The 20,721-nt window shown below is 39.6% G+C and overlaps 1 protein-coding gene across 4 annotated transcripts in view; it reads right to left on the bottom strand.

The window, feature by feature from the left end:
- The window catches only part of PPP2R5E (protein phosphatase 2 regulatory subunit B'epsilon), a 153,549-nt gene that overhangs the window by 99,018 nt on the left and 33,810 nt on the right, over positions 1–20,721 (bottom strand). The window contains exon 1 of one of the 4 annotated variants that reach the window (XM_060004437.1): positions 15,666–16,175. The exons of 2 other annotated variants lie outside the window; for them this stretch is intronic. The gene's annotated coding sequence lies outside the window, so the exon portion shown is untranslated. Of the gene's footprint in view, positions 1–9,316; positions 10,746–15,665; positions 16,176–20,721 lie in introns of those variants that run through there. One more of the 4 variants, XM_060004436.1, reaches the window with a different exon arrangement.

Below are 20,721 nucleotides of genomic sequence, written 5' to 3'. Positions count from 1 at the left end.
ACCTAAAAGCAAATATGCAATGCAATAATATTAAATAAGATGAATAACTACTATTTACTGAGCACTTGATACATTCCAGGAACTGTCAATCTGCTTTAACAGTAAGAAAAAAATAATAGCAGCTAACATTTACTGAGCCTTTAAAGAGAGCCAAGCAATGTTCTCTGTGGTTTACAGAAATGACCTCCTTACACCACACTTTACAAACGGAGAAACTAAGATCCCCAGAGACTAAGCATTTTGCCCAAGGTCACACTGGCAGTCAGGGAGAAACCCATCACCAGAGCCTCTGTTCCTTCTTCATCGTGTGCAGGTGAAATGGGCTAATTTAAGTAAAGTGCTCAGAGCAATGTCTGGCACATGATAAACACTCCATAAATGCTAATAATTGTTACCAATATTACTCAATCTTCATAACAATCAAGTAAAATAAAAACAGTAGAAGAAAAGAATAAGGAAACTGGGAAGAGAGAAGGAAATAGAACCATAGATAACACCTCCAGGTGAAACAAGTCAAAGCTTTCAGAAAGAATGGCCAAGTTCAATGACGACTGTCCAAAGGTTTATCTCTGTAATAAAATGTGTTTTTCTTTCATTTTACTGATTTATTTATGTAAAAAAAAAAGAATGCAGTGATAGAAAAAGGAAATGGAAAGGGGAGAAGAAGGAATAAGGAAAATGAGGGAAAGAGAAGTTAGGTACATTATCTGTAAAAATTAACTGCCAAATAAATGCAAATCCTCATTTTAAGGCAGGCGCTTTCAAAGAAAGTATAAGTATAGAATAGCTATAAGGTTAAGTCTCTAATCTATCCACTACTGGATCCTACAGAAAAAGTACCTAATTAATGTGTATAATAGAGTTAAAAGCCCAAAAATCTACATGAGAGAAACAATGAATTCCAACTGGTAGTGCTCTTAAGCAAAACATGGGCAAATGAATCAATCTGATTTAGCTTTGAGATCCTTCCAATACTCACTTGAGGCTGCTTTCCCGCCTCAAATGTGGAAATTATAACCAAAAAAAAAGACATAGCTCAATTTCATTTAATACGTGGTTCATTTAATACTTGGTCATCTGTTGAAACAATAATAAGGAAACCAAAGAAGGGAAAATCAAATAAAGATTTTTATGATGTGGACACCTACCCTGTATAATTGAACACTGAGACTACTGTTTTCAACTGCTAAACATCAAATGACAACTTCTGGTCTTCAGCAACCTAATATCCAACATCCAACCCTTTTTAAAAAAAAAAAAAAAAGTATAAGGAAATTGAAACCCAGAGCGGTTAAGTCTCACAAAATAGCCAAACAGTCCAGTGGAAAGCAAGTGCATACTGGAATAAGACACACTTGGAGTAGAATCCTGGTTCCCTCACTGACTAACTATCCAACGGGAGAATTATACCACTCTCCCAGCAAGCTGTGATGAGAAATAAAGAAAACAGAATGTACAACATTTAGCAAGTAATAGGCACTCATAAGTGGTAGCTATTGGTTTTAATGTTACTCCAATCTCCTTGCAGGTGGCTCAGAAGATGACAGTTATCATTGTTATCATTATGAATACAACCTTCTAGGGGGAGAGGACTGTATCTGCCTTAGACAGTTGGTATTGTACAGGGCCTGGCATAGAGTAGCCATTTAATACTGGAGGCAGGGAGAAAAGAAAGAAAGATTACACAAATAATGAACAGAAGAATTGATATTCAATACAGTTTTTCAAAATTCCTTCTAGAAGGCACTTATACCATATGTACAGTAACAATATGTACCATTTCATTGTTTTTTTCAAAATCAACTTAGGGAATTGCAACACCATGTATTTTTAAATGAAGTAGAACAGAAACAACATAATAAACAAGTGCATCTAACATAGTAAGTATAAGTTCTACTTCATTTAACTTTTATATTGGTTACATGTACACTGTTGCATTAATTGGGGGGGATGTGCATATATTGCGGTCAAACTGTAAAATGAATTCTTTACTGCAGGTAGCACAAAATCAGAAAAACACCATCTTAGATTTTCTAGGATAGTTCCACTTTTATGTGATCTTGTATTTTTTCAGTAAAGGTGAAATGAAGTATATTAACTAAATAGGATCTGAGTTCTATACATATGTGTATCAAAAATCATGAAGAAAAATTAACTCTTTGCCAGACCCTAAGCTCCAACTATTGGTTTTGAAAATACAAACATGGTACCTACATGAAACCTAGAACTACAAAACTACACCAAGGAAGTCACCCTACAAAACTCAGCTGACACTAAAATCATATGGCTTAGCAGTTCTAAACCACAGTAATTTTTCTGTCCCATCCAAAACACAAAAAGTACTTTACTATAAACTCAAGATAATCTCTGAGCATTATTATTCTTTTGTGAGATACCACAAAATCATCATATGAGATGCCTGAGATTCTCTATAGCGAGGCTAAAGTATCAAAGCAAATTGTACTGTGGGCAAAGCTCTCTACTGAGCTTTCTAAAAAGAAAACTCAGGGAACTTCCCTGGTGGTCCAGTGGTTAAGACACTGTGCTTCCAATGCAGGGTGTTTGGGTTCGATCCCTGGTTGGGGAACTAGGATCCCACATGCCGTGTGGTGTGGCCAAAAAGAAAAAAAAAAGAAAAGAAAATTCAGAGTCTGAATCTATATATCACAAAAGCCAGAGTTTTGTTGTAACTTGTGCCATATGATACCTAACTAGGCAAAAAAAAAAAAAATGCATTAAATGCTTAAATATTAAATGCTTAGTATTTATCCTCTATTAAGTTAAAAAGCATAAAAGTAACACATTTAACTAGAGAGCCAGGAAACTCTTGGGTGACAACGACCAAGCTGGCTAACGCAGCATACTCTGAGTACAACTAGTCTAGGGTATGGAGCATACAACACTGTGAATCCATGAGAAGCGGACTCTATCCCTGATTTACCATGATAGCACACTAAATCACTTACCTTCTCTAGATCCCAATCTCCTTCTGGCTAAAGAAAACATTAAGAACAGTATCTATCTCCAGTCTGTTATTCCCATACTTCACAACAAAGACAAAAACACAGAGACACACACTCTGAGCTCTTTAGGAGATTAATTTCTCTCTAAAGTCAACTTGTCAGGTACTATTCAGGTGACAGCTCCATCTGTCTGGCCCCGAACATTCTCTTCTGTTCACTTAACACCTCACTAAATGAACTGACCCATTTGTTTGCCCACACTTAGGAATAAAGACCTGAACAAAACGTAACTTAAGTAATTGGTACATAGAGGTAAGACAAGGCTACATGTTTAACTCAAGCTATATAGCACCTAACACCATACTGACAGCAAATTGAGAATCTTTTTGACAAATTTTAACTAAAAAAAATTGTCTATAAGGATTAAAGACCCTGAAAAAAAACTCTCCCTGAGCCATCAAGCTCTGTTCCAATTAGTGAAATGAAAGTGGTATGGAGGGAACAATACATACGATCAAATATTGTTATGTTGAATTATATAAAACTATCATTTTTATAAGTCAAAAGTGGTCCTAGGCCTATATGAAACATAGGCAATTTCATTTGGTTCAACCTAAGAGAATGCCTTACTTTGTTAACAGCACTAAGGCTAATGGTATTAGTAGCATCAAAGGACAGTGGTCTCACACCAGAATACACATGCTTTGTCTTGCTTTACTTTTTGTTTTGTATTAAAATATATTCAAAAGGAAAAACAATATAATAAACCCCCATGTACCCATCATCCAACTTCTCTTTCTGACATTCTCTAAATGTCAATATTTATAATATCCTGGAAATTACACACTATGTAATTATCTAAACATACAAGATAAATGTCAGAATCAATTCAAAAATTCAATGTTCTACAAAATTCTATCAGGTTTATATAACTAAAAATGTTTGAAAACTGTTGCCATGGGGTATGTGTGATTTTGGACTCTATATAGAGGGTATTCTGAAAGCATGAGTTTTGGTGAAATATTTTCTTAGTTGTTGAGTTTTGGCTTATATAAGAAACAGGGGTAAATATAAATTGGCACGAAACACATCTCACCAGCTAGGACATCTGAAACTAATAGAGAGTAAGCCAGCTTTTTACAAGAGAGCAAATTTACTTGAATGCATAAAAATCCTAAAAAGTATTTAATTATAGTTACTTCTACGTACCAGACAACGACACAGGCATACACCTCCTGACAAGTATAACAGAATAAACTATTCATCAACAGTTTAACGTATCCAATGCCTGTTGTGAGCTGGGCCCCGACATATTTCCTTCAACACATATTTCTTGAGTATTTTCTGTGTATCAGACACTGCTCTATGCACTGATGATACGGCAGTGAACAAAAGAGATGAAGAGCCCCGCCCTGGTGGGGTTTATGTTCTAGCAGCGGGCACAGATACTATTATAAATAAGAACATTAGCTAGTATGCTAAAAGGGGATAAGTGCAATAAGAAAAAGAAAAAGAAAGCAAGGAAAAGAGGAATGGGGAGGGTGGCGTGGTTACAGTTTTAAGTAGGGTGAGCTCACAGACTTGTGGCCAAGACAGACATTTACCTAATTATGACGTCAATGTGATAGATACTACATGAGATTTGATCAAGGCTCAGAGGGAAGGAGGAGGAGGCACTTAATTCTGCCTCCCAGAGGAGGAACATCTGAGCCAATTTTTTTTTGTTTTTTTGTTTTTTTTTGCGGTACGCGGGCCTCTCACTGTTGTGGCCTCTCCCATTGCGGAGCACAGGCTCCGGACGCGCAGGCTCAGCAACCATGGCTTACGGGCCCAGCCGCTCCAAGTGGCATGTGGGATCTTCCCGGACCGGGGCACGAACCCTTGTCCCCTGTTTCGGCAGGCGGACTCCCAACCACTGCACCACCAAGGGAAGCCCCTGAGCCAGTTTTTGAGAGAGCAAGAGAAGGTGGCCAGAAGCACAAGAGGACAACAGGCTCCCCTTGCCCAGAGAACAGCATGTGCCACGGCCCAGAGAGAAGCAACAGCCCAGAGCGCTGGGAGCAGGCGGCCTCCCGGGACGAAGCCTAGTGTACGTGATGGCGAAGAGGCAACCCAGAGAGGCAGGCAGGGGTCAGAGCAGGGGAGTTCCATCTTCTGGGGCAGGGGGGCTTTCTACCACCGAGCTGTGCTACAGAAAGCTCATAGAGGCAGCTCTGAAACGTAGCTTCACATGGGACCAGGCAAGAAATGAAAGAGCAGAGGCAGGATGGGGAAAGGAGAGGACAGGACAGACTCAAACATCTACTGAGCAGCTAGAAGTAGAAGCGTCGGAGCCCAAATAGATGCAGTGAGGCCCACAATGGAGATGAAGGTGCCACTTCCTAAAATGGGGAAACTCAGAAGAGACCCTAGAGAGATTTGGGGCATGCTCAATGTGAAGTACCTGTGAAAGGGACCACAGAGTAGCTAGAAATGCAGATCTGGATTAGGGAAAATTCTAGCCTGGGAGGGGCAGCTGAAGGCATCAGAATGGATCTCTCTCTCTCTCTCTCTCTCTTTCTCCGCCCCCCCTCCCTCTCCCCCTCCCTCCCTTCCTTTCCCTCCCCCTCCCCCTCCCCCTCCCCCTCCCCCTCCCTCTCTCTCTCTCTCAAACACACACACACACACACACACACACACACACACACACACACGATTATATCAATTATAAAGACAGCACCAACGACTTCTAATCATTTCCTTTTTCAGAAAGAAGTAGCCCGCAACAACACTACTCTTAACATTTTTTTCATTTGTCCTAAGCACACACTGTCTCAAACACCCTCAATTACCCCAAAGCAAAAAGCAACTTCTTAAGAATGAGGCATACTCAAAAGATCAGGAAAGCCAGACACAACAAGGTTCTAAATCTAGGCCAAGTATATTTGCTGAGTCCTTCAGAGTATTCTCAGGCTAGTCAAAGACACAAGAAGTTTAAAAACACTACCAGGGCACAGTGAAGTTCAACTTTTATGGCCTAATACTTCAATAATTTACAATGAAAACAGATAAGCCAACAAATTCTTTTAAATTTGCAGGAGACCAAGGAAGCAAAGCAGAGCTGCCCGCAGCAAACTGGGCAGCTTTGCTCATCTCTCCTCAGAGGGAGCACTCCTGACAACACTCCTGTAGGAAGGGACAATGGAACCCCACCTCTTATTTTAAAAACTACTTTTCAGCGCTTCAAGAGAAGGGGGGGAAAATCTTTCTCTTAAAGCCATTATTATATCCAAACTCAACCATTCTCGTCTTTAAATAGCCTTTTCACATGATTTGTTTTCACAAAAGTAAATGTTCTGTCCAAAAGAAGCATCAATTCCTTTTGTAGGGTTTTGGCCTGCTATCTCTCTGACTCACAGAAGAGCTGGTACTGCTACGGTATTCAAGTAAAAACATACTTCTTAGGACTTCCCTGGTGGCGCAGTGGTTGGGAGTCCGCCTGCCGATGCAGGGGATGCGGGTTCGTGCCCCGCTCCGGGAGGATCCCCTATGCCGCAGAGCGGCTGGGCCCGTGGGCCGTGGCCACTGGGCCTGCGTGTCCGAAGCCTGTGCTCTACAACGGGAGAAGCCACAGCGGTGAGGGGCCCACGTACCGCAAAAAAAAAAAAAAAAAAAAATACGTTTTACACACATAGTTCAACAAGAGGAACTATGAAATGTGAATGCTCTCTTCCATGTTTCTTACCTTTTTTTATTTTTTTAAGGTAGAAAAAAAAGGCTACAGTTGTTTCCATTTTTAGTAACATATAACTTGTAATTAATTTGCAATCTGTGTGTATACTGACAAACTTTTGTGGTGGAGAATCCTCCCAAAGGCATTTCCTCTAAAAAATGTGTCATCTTGGGCTTCCCTTGTGGCGCAGTGGTTGAGAGTCCGCCTGCCGATGCAGGGAACACGGGTTCATGCCCCGGTCCGGGAGGGTCCCGCGTGCCGCGAAGCGGCTGAGCCCGTGGGCCCTGGCCGCTGGGCCTGCGCGTCCGGAGCCTGTGCTCCGCAACGGGAGAGGCTGCAGTGGTGAGAGGCCCGCGTACCGCAAGGAAAGAAAAAAATTTAAAAAATGTGTGCACTTTACATTTAGTACTAGCTACGCTCCGCACCCGCTCTTTTTACTTCTCTCCTCTCCTCCTCACCTTTCTCCCCCTCATCCTCTCCTAACTTCCGACTCCTCCAATCTCTTTCTCACACACACACACATTCTTTAACATTTTCACCATGAAGCAATTTTCTTTCCATGATGCTTGTAAGTGGAAACATTTGCACAAATGAGAGGTTCTCTAACAAATCCAAAAGACACACTCTTCCGCGTTTCCCTCTCTCCTCTCTCTCTCTCAAACAGAAAGATCTATTATGTATACATGCCAGTATTTTACATTTTGCCAACATTATTTTGAGATGTACATACTAAGTTACACACTGTAAATTCTCATCACAAACTGTTTACCAACACCATCATGTGGGATATAACAGAGTAGAAAACTGGAAAAATCATGAGATCTACCATGCTCCACCATTTCCTTCCCCTCCCATTTTCTTTCCTATCCCTCCTCTGCTTTCCCGCCTCCTCCTTCCCCATCATCCCATATAAACTCCAAGCCCCATTCAAATTGTTACCTGTGTTTCAGTTAAAAGACCCCCAGCAAGTCTTCACTCTCCCTGTTCTGGCCCCTTCCCCCTCCAGGCTCTATCTCCATGCATCCGCAAATGTCACTTTCACAATGTTCTGTCATGAAGCCATTCCTGGTGATTCCCTCAACCTGATGTGATCTTTCCCCTCCTTTGAACTTCAGGGCCCCCTTGCTTGTACCTCTCTTACTGCACTCAACTAGATTACAGGACAAAATAATATCTGCCCTCTTGGAATTATATTTAATTATATTTGTACCCTGTAGCCCCTATGAGACTAACACATAACATGAATAGAGCTAAGCTGTCTGAAACCCACGTGTTTCTGTAGCCAATAATTTATTTTAGATACAGCTACCCACAAAGCTGCACGGGTACCCCGGCTCTTTGAGAAGCAAGTTATTCATTCAGAAAAGTAATACAAAACCAGTATCCTAAGTATTTTAACACATTGCCTCAGTTTCCATAATGCCACCAACTAAATATATGACTTGAAAGTGAAAATAAATATTAGCTCAAGTTGTTACGAAATTTTAAAATAAGAGAAAAGTGATATATTCCACAAGGAAATCAGACTTGGAATTAAAATAATTAAACAATTAAAACCATTTATCCTGCCTCTCTCAAATGTCTGGTCTTTCTCCAGAGCAACAGATGATTTTCTTTTTCAGCTTAGTCATTTGAAGAAGAAAAGGGGCTTGAAAATGGTTAAAAATCAGAAGGGGGACTTCCCTGGTGGCGCAGTGCTAAAGAATCCACCTACCAATGCAGGGGACACGGGTTCAAGCACTGGTCCGGAAAGATCCTACAGGTCACAGAGCAACTAAGCCCGTGCGCCACAACTACTGAGCCTGAGCTCTAGAGCCCGCGAGCCACAACTACTGAGCCCGTGTGCCACAACTACTGAAGCCCGCGCACCTAGAGCCCGTGTTCCACAACGAGAAACCACCGTAATGAGAAGCCCACGCACCGTAACCAAGAGTAGCCCCTGCTCGCCACAACTAGAGAAAGCCCGCTCACAGCAACGAAGACCCAACACAGCCATAAATAAATAAACAAACTTTAAAAAATTAATTAATTAATTTGAAAAAAAAGCAGAAGGGAAGCACAGTGGTTAAATGTGGATAAGTGGACAGGGTCGGTGCCAAGGATATAGAAATCAATCGAGTGGTTTCTGAAATCAATCGAGTGGTTTCTGAAAAGCATTTCAGAGACTACTATATGAACCTGGGAGGACTATGTTTTGAGGGTCTTAACAAATTTGTAATTTTAATCCTTTCTACTTCACCAGTTGGTCATTCAGCTTTCAAAACTCTTTAAACTCAGTAATAAACTCAACTGTATACTCTCTCTATATTTACTATCCCAAAGAACCCTTCCTGTTATTTCTAAAACTCAACAACACTTAATTTCAGGGTTCCATCCTCACACTTGTCAGCTCAACACAATCATTTTTTCTTAATTCTTCTCTCAGATTCAGTCAAAATATTCTTTTCTCAGATTATTCCAAATACTGCTTTATTATAGTACTCAAGGTTTTCTTAATAATTTCCTCTTATTTATTTACCTTTTACACGGTCCCAACTACTTCCGTATATTCTCCCATGTCTCCAAAACATTAAATGGTGTTAAATGAGATACTAAACAAAAAAGTACTTTTAAATTTATACAATACTATGTACATACTCACTTTTTTTCTATTATTTGTCCTCATTTTTGTCCTTCATTCCTCCTTTCTACTCCCATCTCAACCATCACCACTACTACTTAGGACAATGTTTTCCAAATTCTTCAGAGCTAAAGGACACTGCATGGCACTTAGGAGGCACTTAATAAACATTCATTCAGTGTATGACTTCAGAAGGAATTCTCAAGACTCTCTTCAGGCTACATATTCCTTTTAAAGAAGCTAATCAACTTAATTTCTGGTTTTACAGGTGAAGAAATAAAGACTCAAAGACGTTAACTGACTTGCCCCAAATGATATAGATGATTAACAACAAAACCAGGATTAGAACCAGGTCTTCAAACCTCCTCACTTTTGTGTACTACTGGTGGTTTTGGTTTTTTGTTTTTGTACTTCTTTTCCCTTCTAGGTTTTTTTCCCCTTTTTTGCGGGGGGGGCTGTTTCTGATTATAAAAATAGAACAAGCTCACTGTAGAGTATTCGGAAAGTAAAAGATGAGCATAAAATATTGTTGATTCACTTTTAAAGGGCCACTGCCTTTCACATACCCTTATCCAGGACAAATTATATGTCTCAAAACTCAGAGTTCATTTACAGAAGTGTAAGTTTAAGTCCAACTGAGTCCTATCTTCAATTTGTAAAGTCTTAATAAAGGCAGAATCCATTTTCTTCTTTATGGATTTGTACTATAGTACCACACTCAATGCTGGTTACCAAATACCAAAATTCTTAATTTTAATTATCAACAAGTTCCTGAGGACACTGAGGTTTAGAATGTTTCTATCACAGTACATTAAAATTTAATTCAAGTAGAAGCCATTTTTTCCTTAGATGACGCTTTTCTCAGCTTTACAACTGGTTTTAAAGACTACCCGTCACAGGAAAACTGCACAGCCGCAAACACAGTGAAAGCCAGGCCAATTTATGCCATCAACTACAATGCTGAAACATGACAGACACATTTGGAGTATCCTAAACAAGAGTGGTTACGTTTTTTTTCTTAAATTATATGTGTTAGTATATGACTGCCTTTGTCTGAATGCCCTGTAACTAATAAGTAATAAAAATTCTTACAGAGTTGAAACAGATCAACTAAAACTGTGCTGTCCAGGGGGTGGAAAAAATGGCGAGATGTTGGTCAAAGAGAACAAACTTCCAGCTATAAGATGAGTAAGTTCCTGGAGGTCTAATATAAGTAATATAGTGACTACAGTTAATAATAGTGTATGCCTGAAATTTTCTAAAAGAATAGATCTCAAGTGTTCTCATCTCTCTCTCTCTCTCTCTCTCTCTCTCTCTCTCACACACACACACACACACACACACACACACACACACTCACACATACACACAAAACCAGTAACTATGTGAGGTGATGAATATGTTAATTAGCCTGACTGGTAATTTCACAATGCACACATGTATCAAAATAGCACATTGTACACTTTAATTATGCATATAACTTTTATTTGTCAATCATACTTCAGTTTTAAAAAAAAACTGTTCAGTCCAATATGGTAGCCCACATGTAGCTATTGAGCATTTGAAATATGACTAGTCCTAAGTGAGGTGTGCTATAAATATAAAATACACATGAGATTTCAGAGACTGAGTATGAAGAAAGAAATAACTCATTTTTATAACAGCTACATATTAAAATAGTATTTTAGATAACGAGTTAAAGAAAACATTATTAAAATTGATTTCACCTGTTTCTTTTTCCTTTTTTTAAAATCTGGCTACTAGAAAATTTTAAATTATGTATGTGGCTCACTTTGAGGTTTGCATCCTATTTTGAGGGGGGAAGCACTTAACTAACTGCAGCAAAAGAAAAAGAGACAAATTGATACAACAAAAAACAAAGGGGAAAACTTTCCCCATTCCCTTGGACCTGGAATAGCCCAGAACCTTTCTACTCTGTGGTCACAAAAGAAACCCAACCATTCTCTGTTCTTCAGTAACCTGACTTACAGCTTACTACCTCTGAACAAGAATTGCAGGCAAACCTTAAATAAACAGCACACTGAATTTTTACACCTTGATAGACACTTCATACACTTAGTCTAAACCTAAACTGTCAGGGAAAAGGAAGAAAGAAGAATATACCTTATTTCCCAATGGGAGAGCTTCCTTCTTATTCAAAAGGAAATGTACTTCATGAGAATCTCTACCCTAAGCAACTGTTCTTTCCTGTTGAGGACCCCAAAATTCCCATCTGTTTTTCTCTTACGTGATGGTTAATAATGTAAGAAATGTGGCCAAATATAAAGGTGCCCTTTAGAAAGACTTCCACTAAACAAGCAGTATTCCATGTTGTTACGACTCTGAGGCCTCTTGTGAAGATTTTTTAAAGGGTCACAACAGGTTTAAATTAACCCCACAGAAAGAATCTGGCATTTTAAAAGGATCTGATGACTCAAAACATTCTTTTGGACTCTCCCAGCCTCTTCACTGGAAATGTCCTCAGGACAGTCATACCAGTTAGTTTTCTTTTATGCTAGCCCAAGTCAAGTACAAACTTGAAATGTGAGATAAAGATAATTACTTTAGGCTCTCCTTGTTCACCAGGTGTTTTGTTTTTGTTTGTTGGGAGTTTTTTGTTTGGTTGGGTTTTGGGGTTTTGTTCTTTTGTTTGGGGAGGGGGAGTATTTGTTTTACTTCTCCATTTGAGTGGAAAATAATAGCAAAATAATAATAGCCAATTCCAAGGCAGAAATTACCAGAGTCCTCACTAGAACTCAGAAGTCGACTCTTTATACCAGGCTTTATGTTGTCAAGCTCTACTTAACTCTGCCTGTCTCTACGTCTGAACAAAACAGGAAGAAGCTAGAAATTCTAACAAAGTCCCCAAAGGTAGCTAAGGGTAGCCATAGAGTCACCCGCCAGCCAGTCACTCTAAGTAAGGAATCCTGACATATTAAAGATAGACCTGGCATGAAGCTGCAAGAAGTGGGGGTACAGTTTAAGAAAAGGAATCAAATAGTTGTTAAGGCTAAACATCCTAACTTCTTTGTGTAGAGCTGGGTTTCTCAATCTCACACTATTGGTACTTGGGGCCAGAGAATTCTTTATTGAGGGCGATGTTCTGTGAATTGTAGGACACTTAGCAGCATCCGTGGCCTCTCTCCCCACTAGATACCGTAGTAATCTCCTTCCCACACACCCCCACCACGAGCTGTGACAACCAAATAGGTCTCCAGACATTGTCAAACGTCCCCTGGGAGACAAAAAATGTCCCTGGCCAAGAATCACTGGTAGAGAGCAAAAGCACCTGGAAAAAGCTGCAGTAGCCGCCATATCAAAGGCAGCTTTCTCTGTACGTAGGGTTTTAAGTTGTACTCAAACAGCTGGTCTCGTGTACCTCGTAAGAAATACTTCTGACGAAGTTTCAGATATGACCAAACATGAAGGATAACAACTTAATGAAGTACTCTAGGGATCGGAACCAGCCGAGCTTCACATGACACAAGGTTCTTCAACTACAGTGTAAGTGAAGCTTCCTGCCTCAGTAACTAATTTAGTTTGTAAACATTTTTCTTTATTAGATTAACCAACAATAATTATTCAGAAAACATGATGTTCCAACACCTAAACTCAGATTGTTATTTTTTCTACTATAGTTTTAAATAAAAATAAGGTACCACGGACTTCCCTGGTGGTGCTGTGGTTAAGAATCTGCCTGTGGGGCTTCCCTGGTGGCACAGTGGTTGAGAGTCCGCCTGCCGATGCAGGGGACACGGGTTCATGCCCCAGTCTGGGAAGATCCCACATGCCGCGGAGCGGCTGGGCCCGTGAGCCATGGCCGCTGAGCCTGCGCATCCGGAGCCTGTGCTCCGCAACAGAGAGGCCGCAACAGTGAGAGGCCCGCGTACCGCAAAAAAAAAAAAAGAATCTGCCTGTGGGTTTGAGCCCTGTTCTGGGAAGATCCCACATGCCACGGAGCAACTAAGCCCATGTGCCACAACTACTGAGCCTGCGCTCTAGAGCCCGTGAGCCACAGCTACTGAACCCACGTGCCACAACTACTGAAGCCCGCACGCCTAGAGCCCATGCTCCGCAACAAGAGAAGCCACTGCAATGAGAAGCCCGCGTGCCACAACAAAGAGTAGCCTCCGCTCGCCACAACTAGAGAAAGCCCGTGCACAGTAATGAAGACCCAAAGCAGCCAAAAATAAATAAATAAGTAGATAGATAAATAGATAAATAAAAGAAATGAGGGAGGGCTTCCCTGATGGCGCAGTGGTTAAGAATATGCCTGCCAATGCAGGGGACACGGGTTCAAGCCCTGGTCCGGGAAGATCCCACATGCCGTGGAGCAACTAAGCCCGTGCACCACAACTACTGAGCCTGCACTCTAGAGCCTGCAAGCCACAACTACTGAGCCCGCATGCCACAACTACTGAAGCCTGTATGCCTAGAGCCTGTGCTCCACAACAAGAGAAGCCACCAACGAAGAGCAGCCCCCACTCGCCACAACTAGAGAAAGCCTGTGCACAGCAACGAAGACCCAAAGCAGCCAAAAATAAATTAATTAATTAAATTAAAAAAAAAGAAACAAGAGGGAAAAAAAGTCTCCAAGTATTTTTAAAAATAAATAAATAAGGTACCACTTTGTGACCCATATAATTACCAAAAAATTAACAGGACTAAGAACATCCAGGAACTGTAGGAAAACAGGTATTCTCAGATACCCTTCTAGGAATGTAAATTGCTACTTACAAAGCAATTTGGCAGCATCTACCAAACTTTTTTACTCAAAATTCCACTTCTAGGAATCTATCCTACAGATGTGCTCACCTCTGCACGAGGAGAGGTATGCATTAAGCAGTTCCCATAGCACTGTTTACAACAGCAACAAATTAGAAATACTTCAAATGTCAATAAGAAAATAGTTTTAAATAAACTACTATATATTCACACCTTGGAAGACTGTATACCTATTTTTCTTTAAAAACAACAATAAGACAAACTGTTAAGTGGAAAATAAATGTACAAAGAAATATATATATAGAGAGAGAGAAAGAGTATGGTCTCATGTTTGTAAAAATAAACATGTATATATTTGTGTAGATGCAGACAAAGAAAAAAATCTGAAAGAATATACACCAACTTGTTTTCATTTTTTCGACAAGTGTGTCCTTTTTTAAGCCATTAACAGTAATTTTCAAGACACAGACTTAAAATTAGACTTGGGCTATCTTCATTTTTCAAATTTAAGGCCTAAAAACTGTTTTTTTCTGTGTGTCACTTCTTTGATAAATCAAGCTTTGTGGATAATTCTATATCACACACTGGGATGTACTGGTGTCCACTGTTTGTTCACCAACATTATGCTGACATTGTTATGCCTTCAAAGCAAGTCATATAGGCTTAATTCAATTGGCCAAACCAGCTTCAAAGAGGTAAGAAACCTCATCAAGCTGCCCTCCTGAACCATAACCAGTTGACAATTAAGAACATATCCAGAAAGAAGTAGTTTAATTTAGCAGAATTTTTTTTAATTTTTATGAAAGTTTAATAAATGTTTTATTGTTTAATTTAGCAGACTCTGATCTTAGGCGGTCAAATTTAAATTTGATTCTAATTGTCTTTTTCAATTTATTGATCTAAATGATCAATACTTAATGATGTGGCTTTTCCTTTCCTACTTAAATCTCCAATGAATAACCAAAGTCAAACGTGTGAAGGACTGACAGACCTGATGATTAATAAAAATTAAAACCTCAATTCTAGACTTAAATAACAAACTATTTTCTCTGGGTGCACAGTAGAAAATTTCTGGTTCTACAATAAACGAGAAGACACAGTTCAAAACAAAATGTCAGGCACTCACCGTAATAGCTATGGCCTTTAAACCATCCTAGCACCCCTCCCTCTACCTCAGTTCTAACCAGTTTAACTGCTTTTAAATGGAATATTCCAAATTATAAAAATAAACTGTATTTCCTCCTGCTTAAGCTTTCCCATTTTTCCAAGACATTTTAACCTTTATTCCGGCATTTATCACAAATATACTACATCCATACGATACCATTTCTAAATATTTTACACAGAGATGCATAAGTATGAGTGTGATACTATTTCCTTTCCATTTAAAGAACAATATGACAAAAGAACCTTGAAGGTCTTTATTCAATTAGAACCCTGGATCTGAAGACTGGCTCCATGGGATTTCATAAAACTTGAGTCCACATCAAAAGGTCACAATCCTTTTCTTTCTTGACAAGCACCATCTCTAGATAAACCATAGCCCTTCACTCTCCAAAGGTAACTAACAGAGTACAGGGTAAGTAACTGGATAGAAACACATGAGGCTGCTCAAAGTTTACCCAGAAACTGGAAAGTAACTCACTGCTTGCTGCAAGCTGTCATAGAACACTGCTCCTTTCATGGCCAGAAACACACTCATTTTAGTGGCAACACCTCGTATCACATCTCTATTGTTCATATTTCTTTTGTCACAAATATCAATAAATCTCATTTCCTTATTCACCTAGGAGAAGATAATACATTTAGTGAACCTTTGGCAATAATTGAATTCAGTTTCTATAGCTAATGTCTTATTTTAAGCATGATACCAATTCAGTCAACAAAATAATCATCTTAGAAATGAAGTTAATATCTTTCCCTTATAAGTTAGATAGCTTTTTTTAGTTAGGATCAACCAAGTCTTGAGGGGCTATTTGAATGTTTGACTTTTTGTCTTGAGACCAAATGCCCTAAATCCATTAAAGAGAGAAATAATGTGGGTTTTATTAAGTGAAAAGGCAAAAGCTTGCTTAAATTAAGTTTTACTTAAAACAGAAACAACTTAATATATACATGTTTCTCAACAAATCTATATCAGGTGGGTTCAGCTGACCATTTCACTACCTTCTTGACATGGTTTTAGACAAGAATGTTTTTCAAGCTTACGTACATGAACCTTTGGAAGGGTTTTAAGTGTCTGTGGATCTCTACATGCTAGTGATTGTATCATTAATATCATTAAAGAAAATACAAGGACAAAAGATTTTTCTGAATTCAGTACATGTTTTTTAAAAAACTTGTGCTTTATTAATCACAAGCACCTATATACATCTGAAAAACACTAGTACATTTATGCCCGAGGCCTATTTATTTAGTCAGCAGCTTAGGGGTTTGCATAGATGACTGAACCCCTTACAATAACTACATATCGCTCATCTTTTAAAGCCCACAGTTGGGAACCACTGGCAGGGAATATGAAATAGAAAACTGCCTAGTTACAAAGAGTATAGATCTCTACAGTAAGTATTTGGAATCTGAAGTGACAATTTATTGTGTTAGGTATGAATATGCTTTTTCCCTCTAAAACTACAATTCCAAATTTAAAATCAAAATTAGTCACAAAAATCATTTACATACAAGCATCTACTTCATAGGCAATTTTTAAGAAATGCAATTACTCATAAAAAGGCTTCAGGACACCCTGGAACACAGGACAAGGCAGCTTCCATTTCTACCACCACCAAGGGAAGGTTGATTTTAGTCCTGAGCTACACTGCCCCGCCAGACCATCTGTAACTATAATCTTAATAAGACTTTGAAGGTATCACAAGTCAGAGCTGCTTGTGAAAGAGACAAATACACATGGCAGAAATGCATAAATACAAATTATAAAACAGCCACCTCACCATGAAACTAGAACAGCTGTGGTAGTAATGATAAGAATGGGGGAAAGAGCAATAAAAACACAGATATAGTGACTTCTCCGCCCTATCCTTCCCTTACTAATGCACAGAGAATTGATCGATGTTTGGTAGTATCTTGTTTACTGCAAATGAGAAATAAACCAAAGAATTTTTGCTCTGGATGAGTCCCAAGAGACCATCTATCCTGGACCCACTGTCTCATTTTACAGATGAGAAAACTCAAGTACATAAGTGGCATGCTCCAGTTTGCTCAGCTGACAACTGATAGCAAGTCGTAGTCCCAGAACTTCTGGTTCCTAGTGCAGCATCTCTAGTGTCTTATCTGGTATTTCACAATCCCTCTCACATGGCCTAATCTAGATCTGATTTGCATTTATATTGAAAATTATCTTGACAACGATAACTACTTTAAACAGACTTTCTCACACTTCATTTTACTATCCTGCAGATCATTTAAATTGAGCCTCAGAGTCTACCCATCTATGGAAGTGGTGGTGGTGGATATGTTTTTTGGGCACTGGGAGTTTTTCTTATAAGAACATATGAAAAACAAATGTGTCCAAAAAACCAGTTTCAAATGCAACTTTTCAAGAAACAAATTTACTTTAACGAAGTCCAATTTGGTTTTCAGAAACCAATGACCTAGATTTACTTTACTTTAACTAAATCAGATGGGTGCATCATCTCCCATTCAAATAAACACATCAAGGTGCCAAATGAAGATGCATAATTATACTGCCAAATGCTGCAGGCTTTTTTTTTTTTTTTTTTTAAACCAACTAAGTCTCTGTGACAGGAAACAGTTTACAATGACTAAATTCTAAACTCTGGAGTTAGGACACAATACTAAAACTGACCTGAATAATTTTTATAAACTTTAAGGTTAGCTGTTAACAACACAGAAACAATAAATACTAATAAAGAAACTTCAAAATGAATTAATCAGAAATATGACAGGTCGTAGCACAATAACAACAGCTAAAATTTACAGAGTACTTATTGGGGACAGATACAATTTTAAGTGCCTTCCACATGTTAACTCATTTAATTTTTAAAACCCCACATGTCGGGGGGACTTCCCTGGTGGCACAGTAGTTAAGACTCCACGCTCCCAACACAGGCAGCCCAGGTTCGATGCCTGGTCAGGGAACTAGATCCCACATGCATGCCGCAACTAAGAGTTCACATGCCACAACTAAGGAGCCCGCCTGCCGCAACTAAGGAGCTGGCAAGATGCAACAAAGAGCCCGCCTGCCACAACGAAGACCCGGCACAACCAAATAAATAAATATCAAAAAACCCCATACGTAGGTACTATCATTATCTTACAGTTTACAAACTAAAAAAACAAGGCAGAGACAAATTAAATGATGAGCTCACGGTCAGATGCTAGTAAGGGATTTAAACTCAGAAAGTGTAGCTCTAGAGTCTGTATAGGAAATGCTAACAAGACACAAAGATGGTGGAAAATTTACATGAAATGCCCAGAATATCTAGACAAATCTAGAGAGACAGAAAGTAGATTAGTGGTTGCCCGGGGCTGGGGGAAGGGGTAGAGAAAGGAATGGACAGTGACTGCTAATGGATATAGGGTTATTTTTTGAGGTAATAAAAATGTTCTAGGGACTTCCCTGGTGGCACAGTGGTTAAGAATCCGCCTGCCAATGCAGGGACACGAGTTCGAGCCCTGGTCCAGGAAGATCCCACATGCCGCGGAGCAACTAAGCCCATGCGCCGCAGCTACTGAGCCTGCACTCTTGAGCCCATGTGCCACAGCTACTGAAGCCTGCGTGCCTAGTGCCCGTGCTCCACCACAAGAGAAGCCACCACAATGAGAAGCCTGCGCATCGCAACGAAGAGTAGCCCCCGCTAACCGCAACTAGAGAAAGCCCGCGCTCAGCAACAAAGACCCAACACAGCCCAAAATAAATAAATAAATAATTTTTTTAAAAAATGTTCTAAAATTATTCTGTGGTGATAGTTACACAAATCTGTGAATATACTAAATAACTAGTGAACTGTATACTTTAAACGGGTAAACTGTATGGTATGCATATAATAGTCATCCCACAGTATCCTCAGGGAATTGGTTTTAGGACACATACCCCACCCACATACCAAAATCCTAAGGTGCTTAAGTCCCTTATGTAAAATGGCATAGTATTTGCATATATGGCATAGTATTTGCATATAACCTATGCACATTGTCCCTTATAACTTCAAATCATTTCTAGATTACTTATAATATGTAATGTAAATGGCTATGTAAATAGTTGTAAATACAATGTAAATGCTATGTAAATAGTTGCTAGCATGAAGTAAATTCAAGTTGTGCGTTTTGGAGCATCCTGAAATTTTTGTTTCCTGAATATTTTCAATCCACGGTTGGTTGAATCCGCAGATTTGGAACCTGAGGATAGGGAGGGCCAACTGTTTACCTCAATAAAGCTGTTTAAAAAAGAAAAGATGGTGGTGAAATATATTCAAAACTGAACCATATTCAGTAGAAAAAAATGGAGATGACAGTTATGTAAATTGCTACTATTAGGGAAGCAATTTGAATTCTCTGTTTTTGCAACTTTAAATCTAAAATTATTTTAAGTTCTGGGTTTGTTGTTGTTGTTGTTGTTGTTGTCTTTAATGGAAGCATCAACACAGCATAAAGTAGAAGGTACCAGAGCTAGAGGCATGAGGTGCTGGGACTGCCTCCTACCACCTGCAACTTCCCTTATCTAAATTATGAGGATGATAACACCCATCCTCCTCACTCCCTCACCTGCCATGAGAACCAAATGAAACGTAAGGTGAGGAAAGACAGCCAGGATAACAGCAGAGATGACCACTGGAGCAAGGACTCTAATGGATGAGTTAACTATGACTCAAAAGGGTTAAGTTCTTGCCAAGGGTCATACACAGGTAGAAAGCAGCAAATCACCAAGGCCTGTTCTCTTCCACTCCCCCATACTCCCTCTATGAATACAAGAAATCTTTGTATTGGCATTAGTCAGCAGTTATCTGGATTCCTTCTGCCAGGAAGACGGAAGGGTGAGAACGGAACTGGAGAAATGTACACATTATGTCATAAATCATCATACTCCAAAATGCAGAGAAGCTGAGCATGAGTACTCTCCTTCCTCAAACTACAAGCAAAAATGTTCCGGCTCAGTTTCCAATATTAAAAAAAAGTCAGTGGTTCCCAAAATGGGTAGTCGAATGAAGCAGAGGACATACGACCTAATATTCTAGTAGCACTGCTTTATGTTCTTTATATTTCAGTCTTGTTGCTCAACAAGCACTGATCTAACCAAGAGATATACTACTATTTAGCTAAGTCAATTACTTGATGTAACTTGATAAAAAAGGCAAATTAATATAAATTACTCACAGTCGTGGATAAGATAGAATTAGCCCTTCCCAAAAAAATGTAGGGTTAATTTAAAAATAAATTCAGGGGCTTCCCTGGAGGCGCAGTGGTTAAGAATCCGCCTGCCAATGCAGGGGACACGGGTTTGAGCCCTGGTCCAGGAAGATCCCATATGCCGTGGAGCAACAAAGCCCATTCGCCACAACTACTGAGCCTGCGCTCTACAGCCCGTGAGCCACAACCACTGAGCCCACGTGCCACAACTACTGAAGTTCACGCACCTAGATCCCGTGCTCCGCAACAGGAGAAGCCACCGCAATGAGAAGCCCGCGCACCGCAACAAAGAGTAGCCCCCGCTCGTCACAACTAGA

This window comes from Delphinus delphis, chromosome 2, assembly GCF_949987515.2.
Source record: "Delphinus delphis chromosome 2, mDelDel1.2, whole genome shotgun sequence".
In the NCBI taxonomy this organism is placed as follows: Eukaryota; Metazoa; Chordata; class Mammalia; order Artiodactyla; family Delphinidae; genus Delphinus; species Delphinus delphis.
The sequence above is the reverse complement of the archived record's forward strand: the minus strand, read 5'-3'. Positions and strand labels throughout refer to the sequence as shown.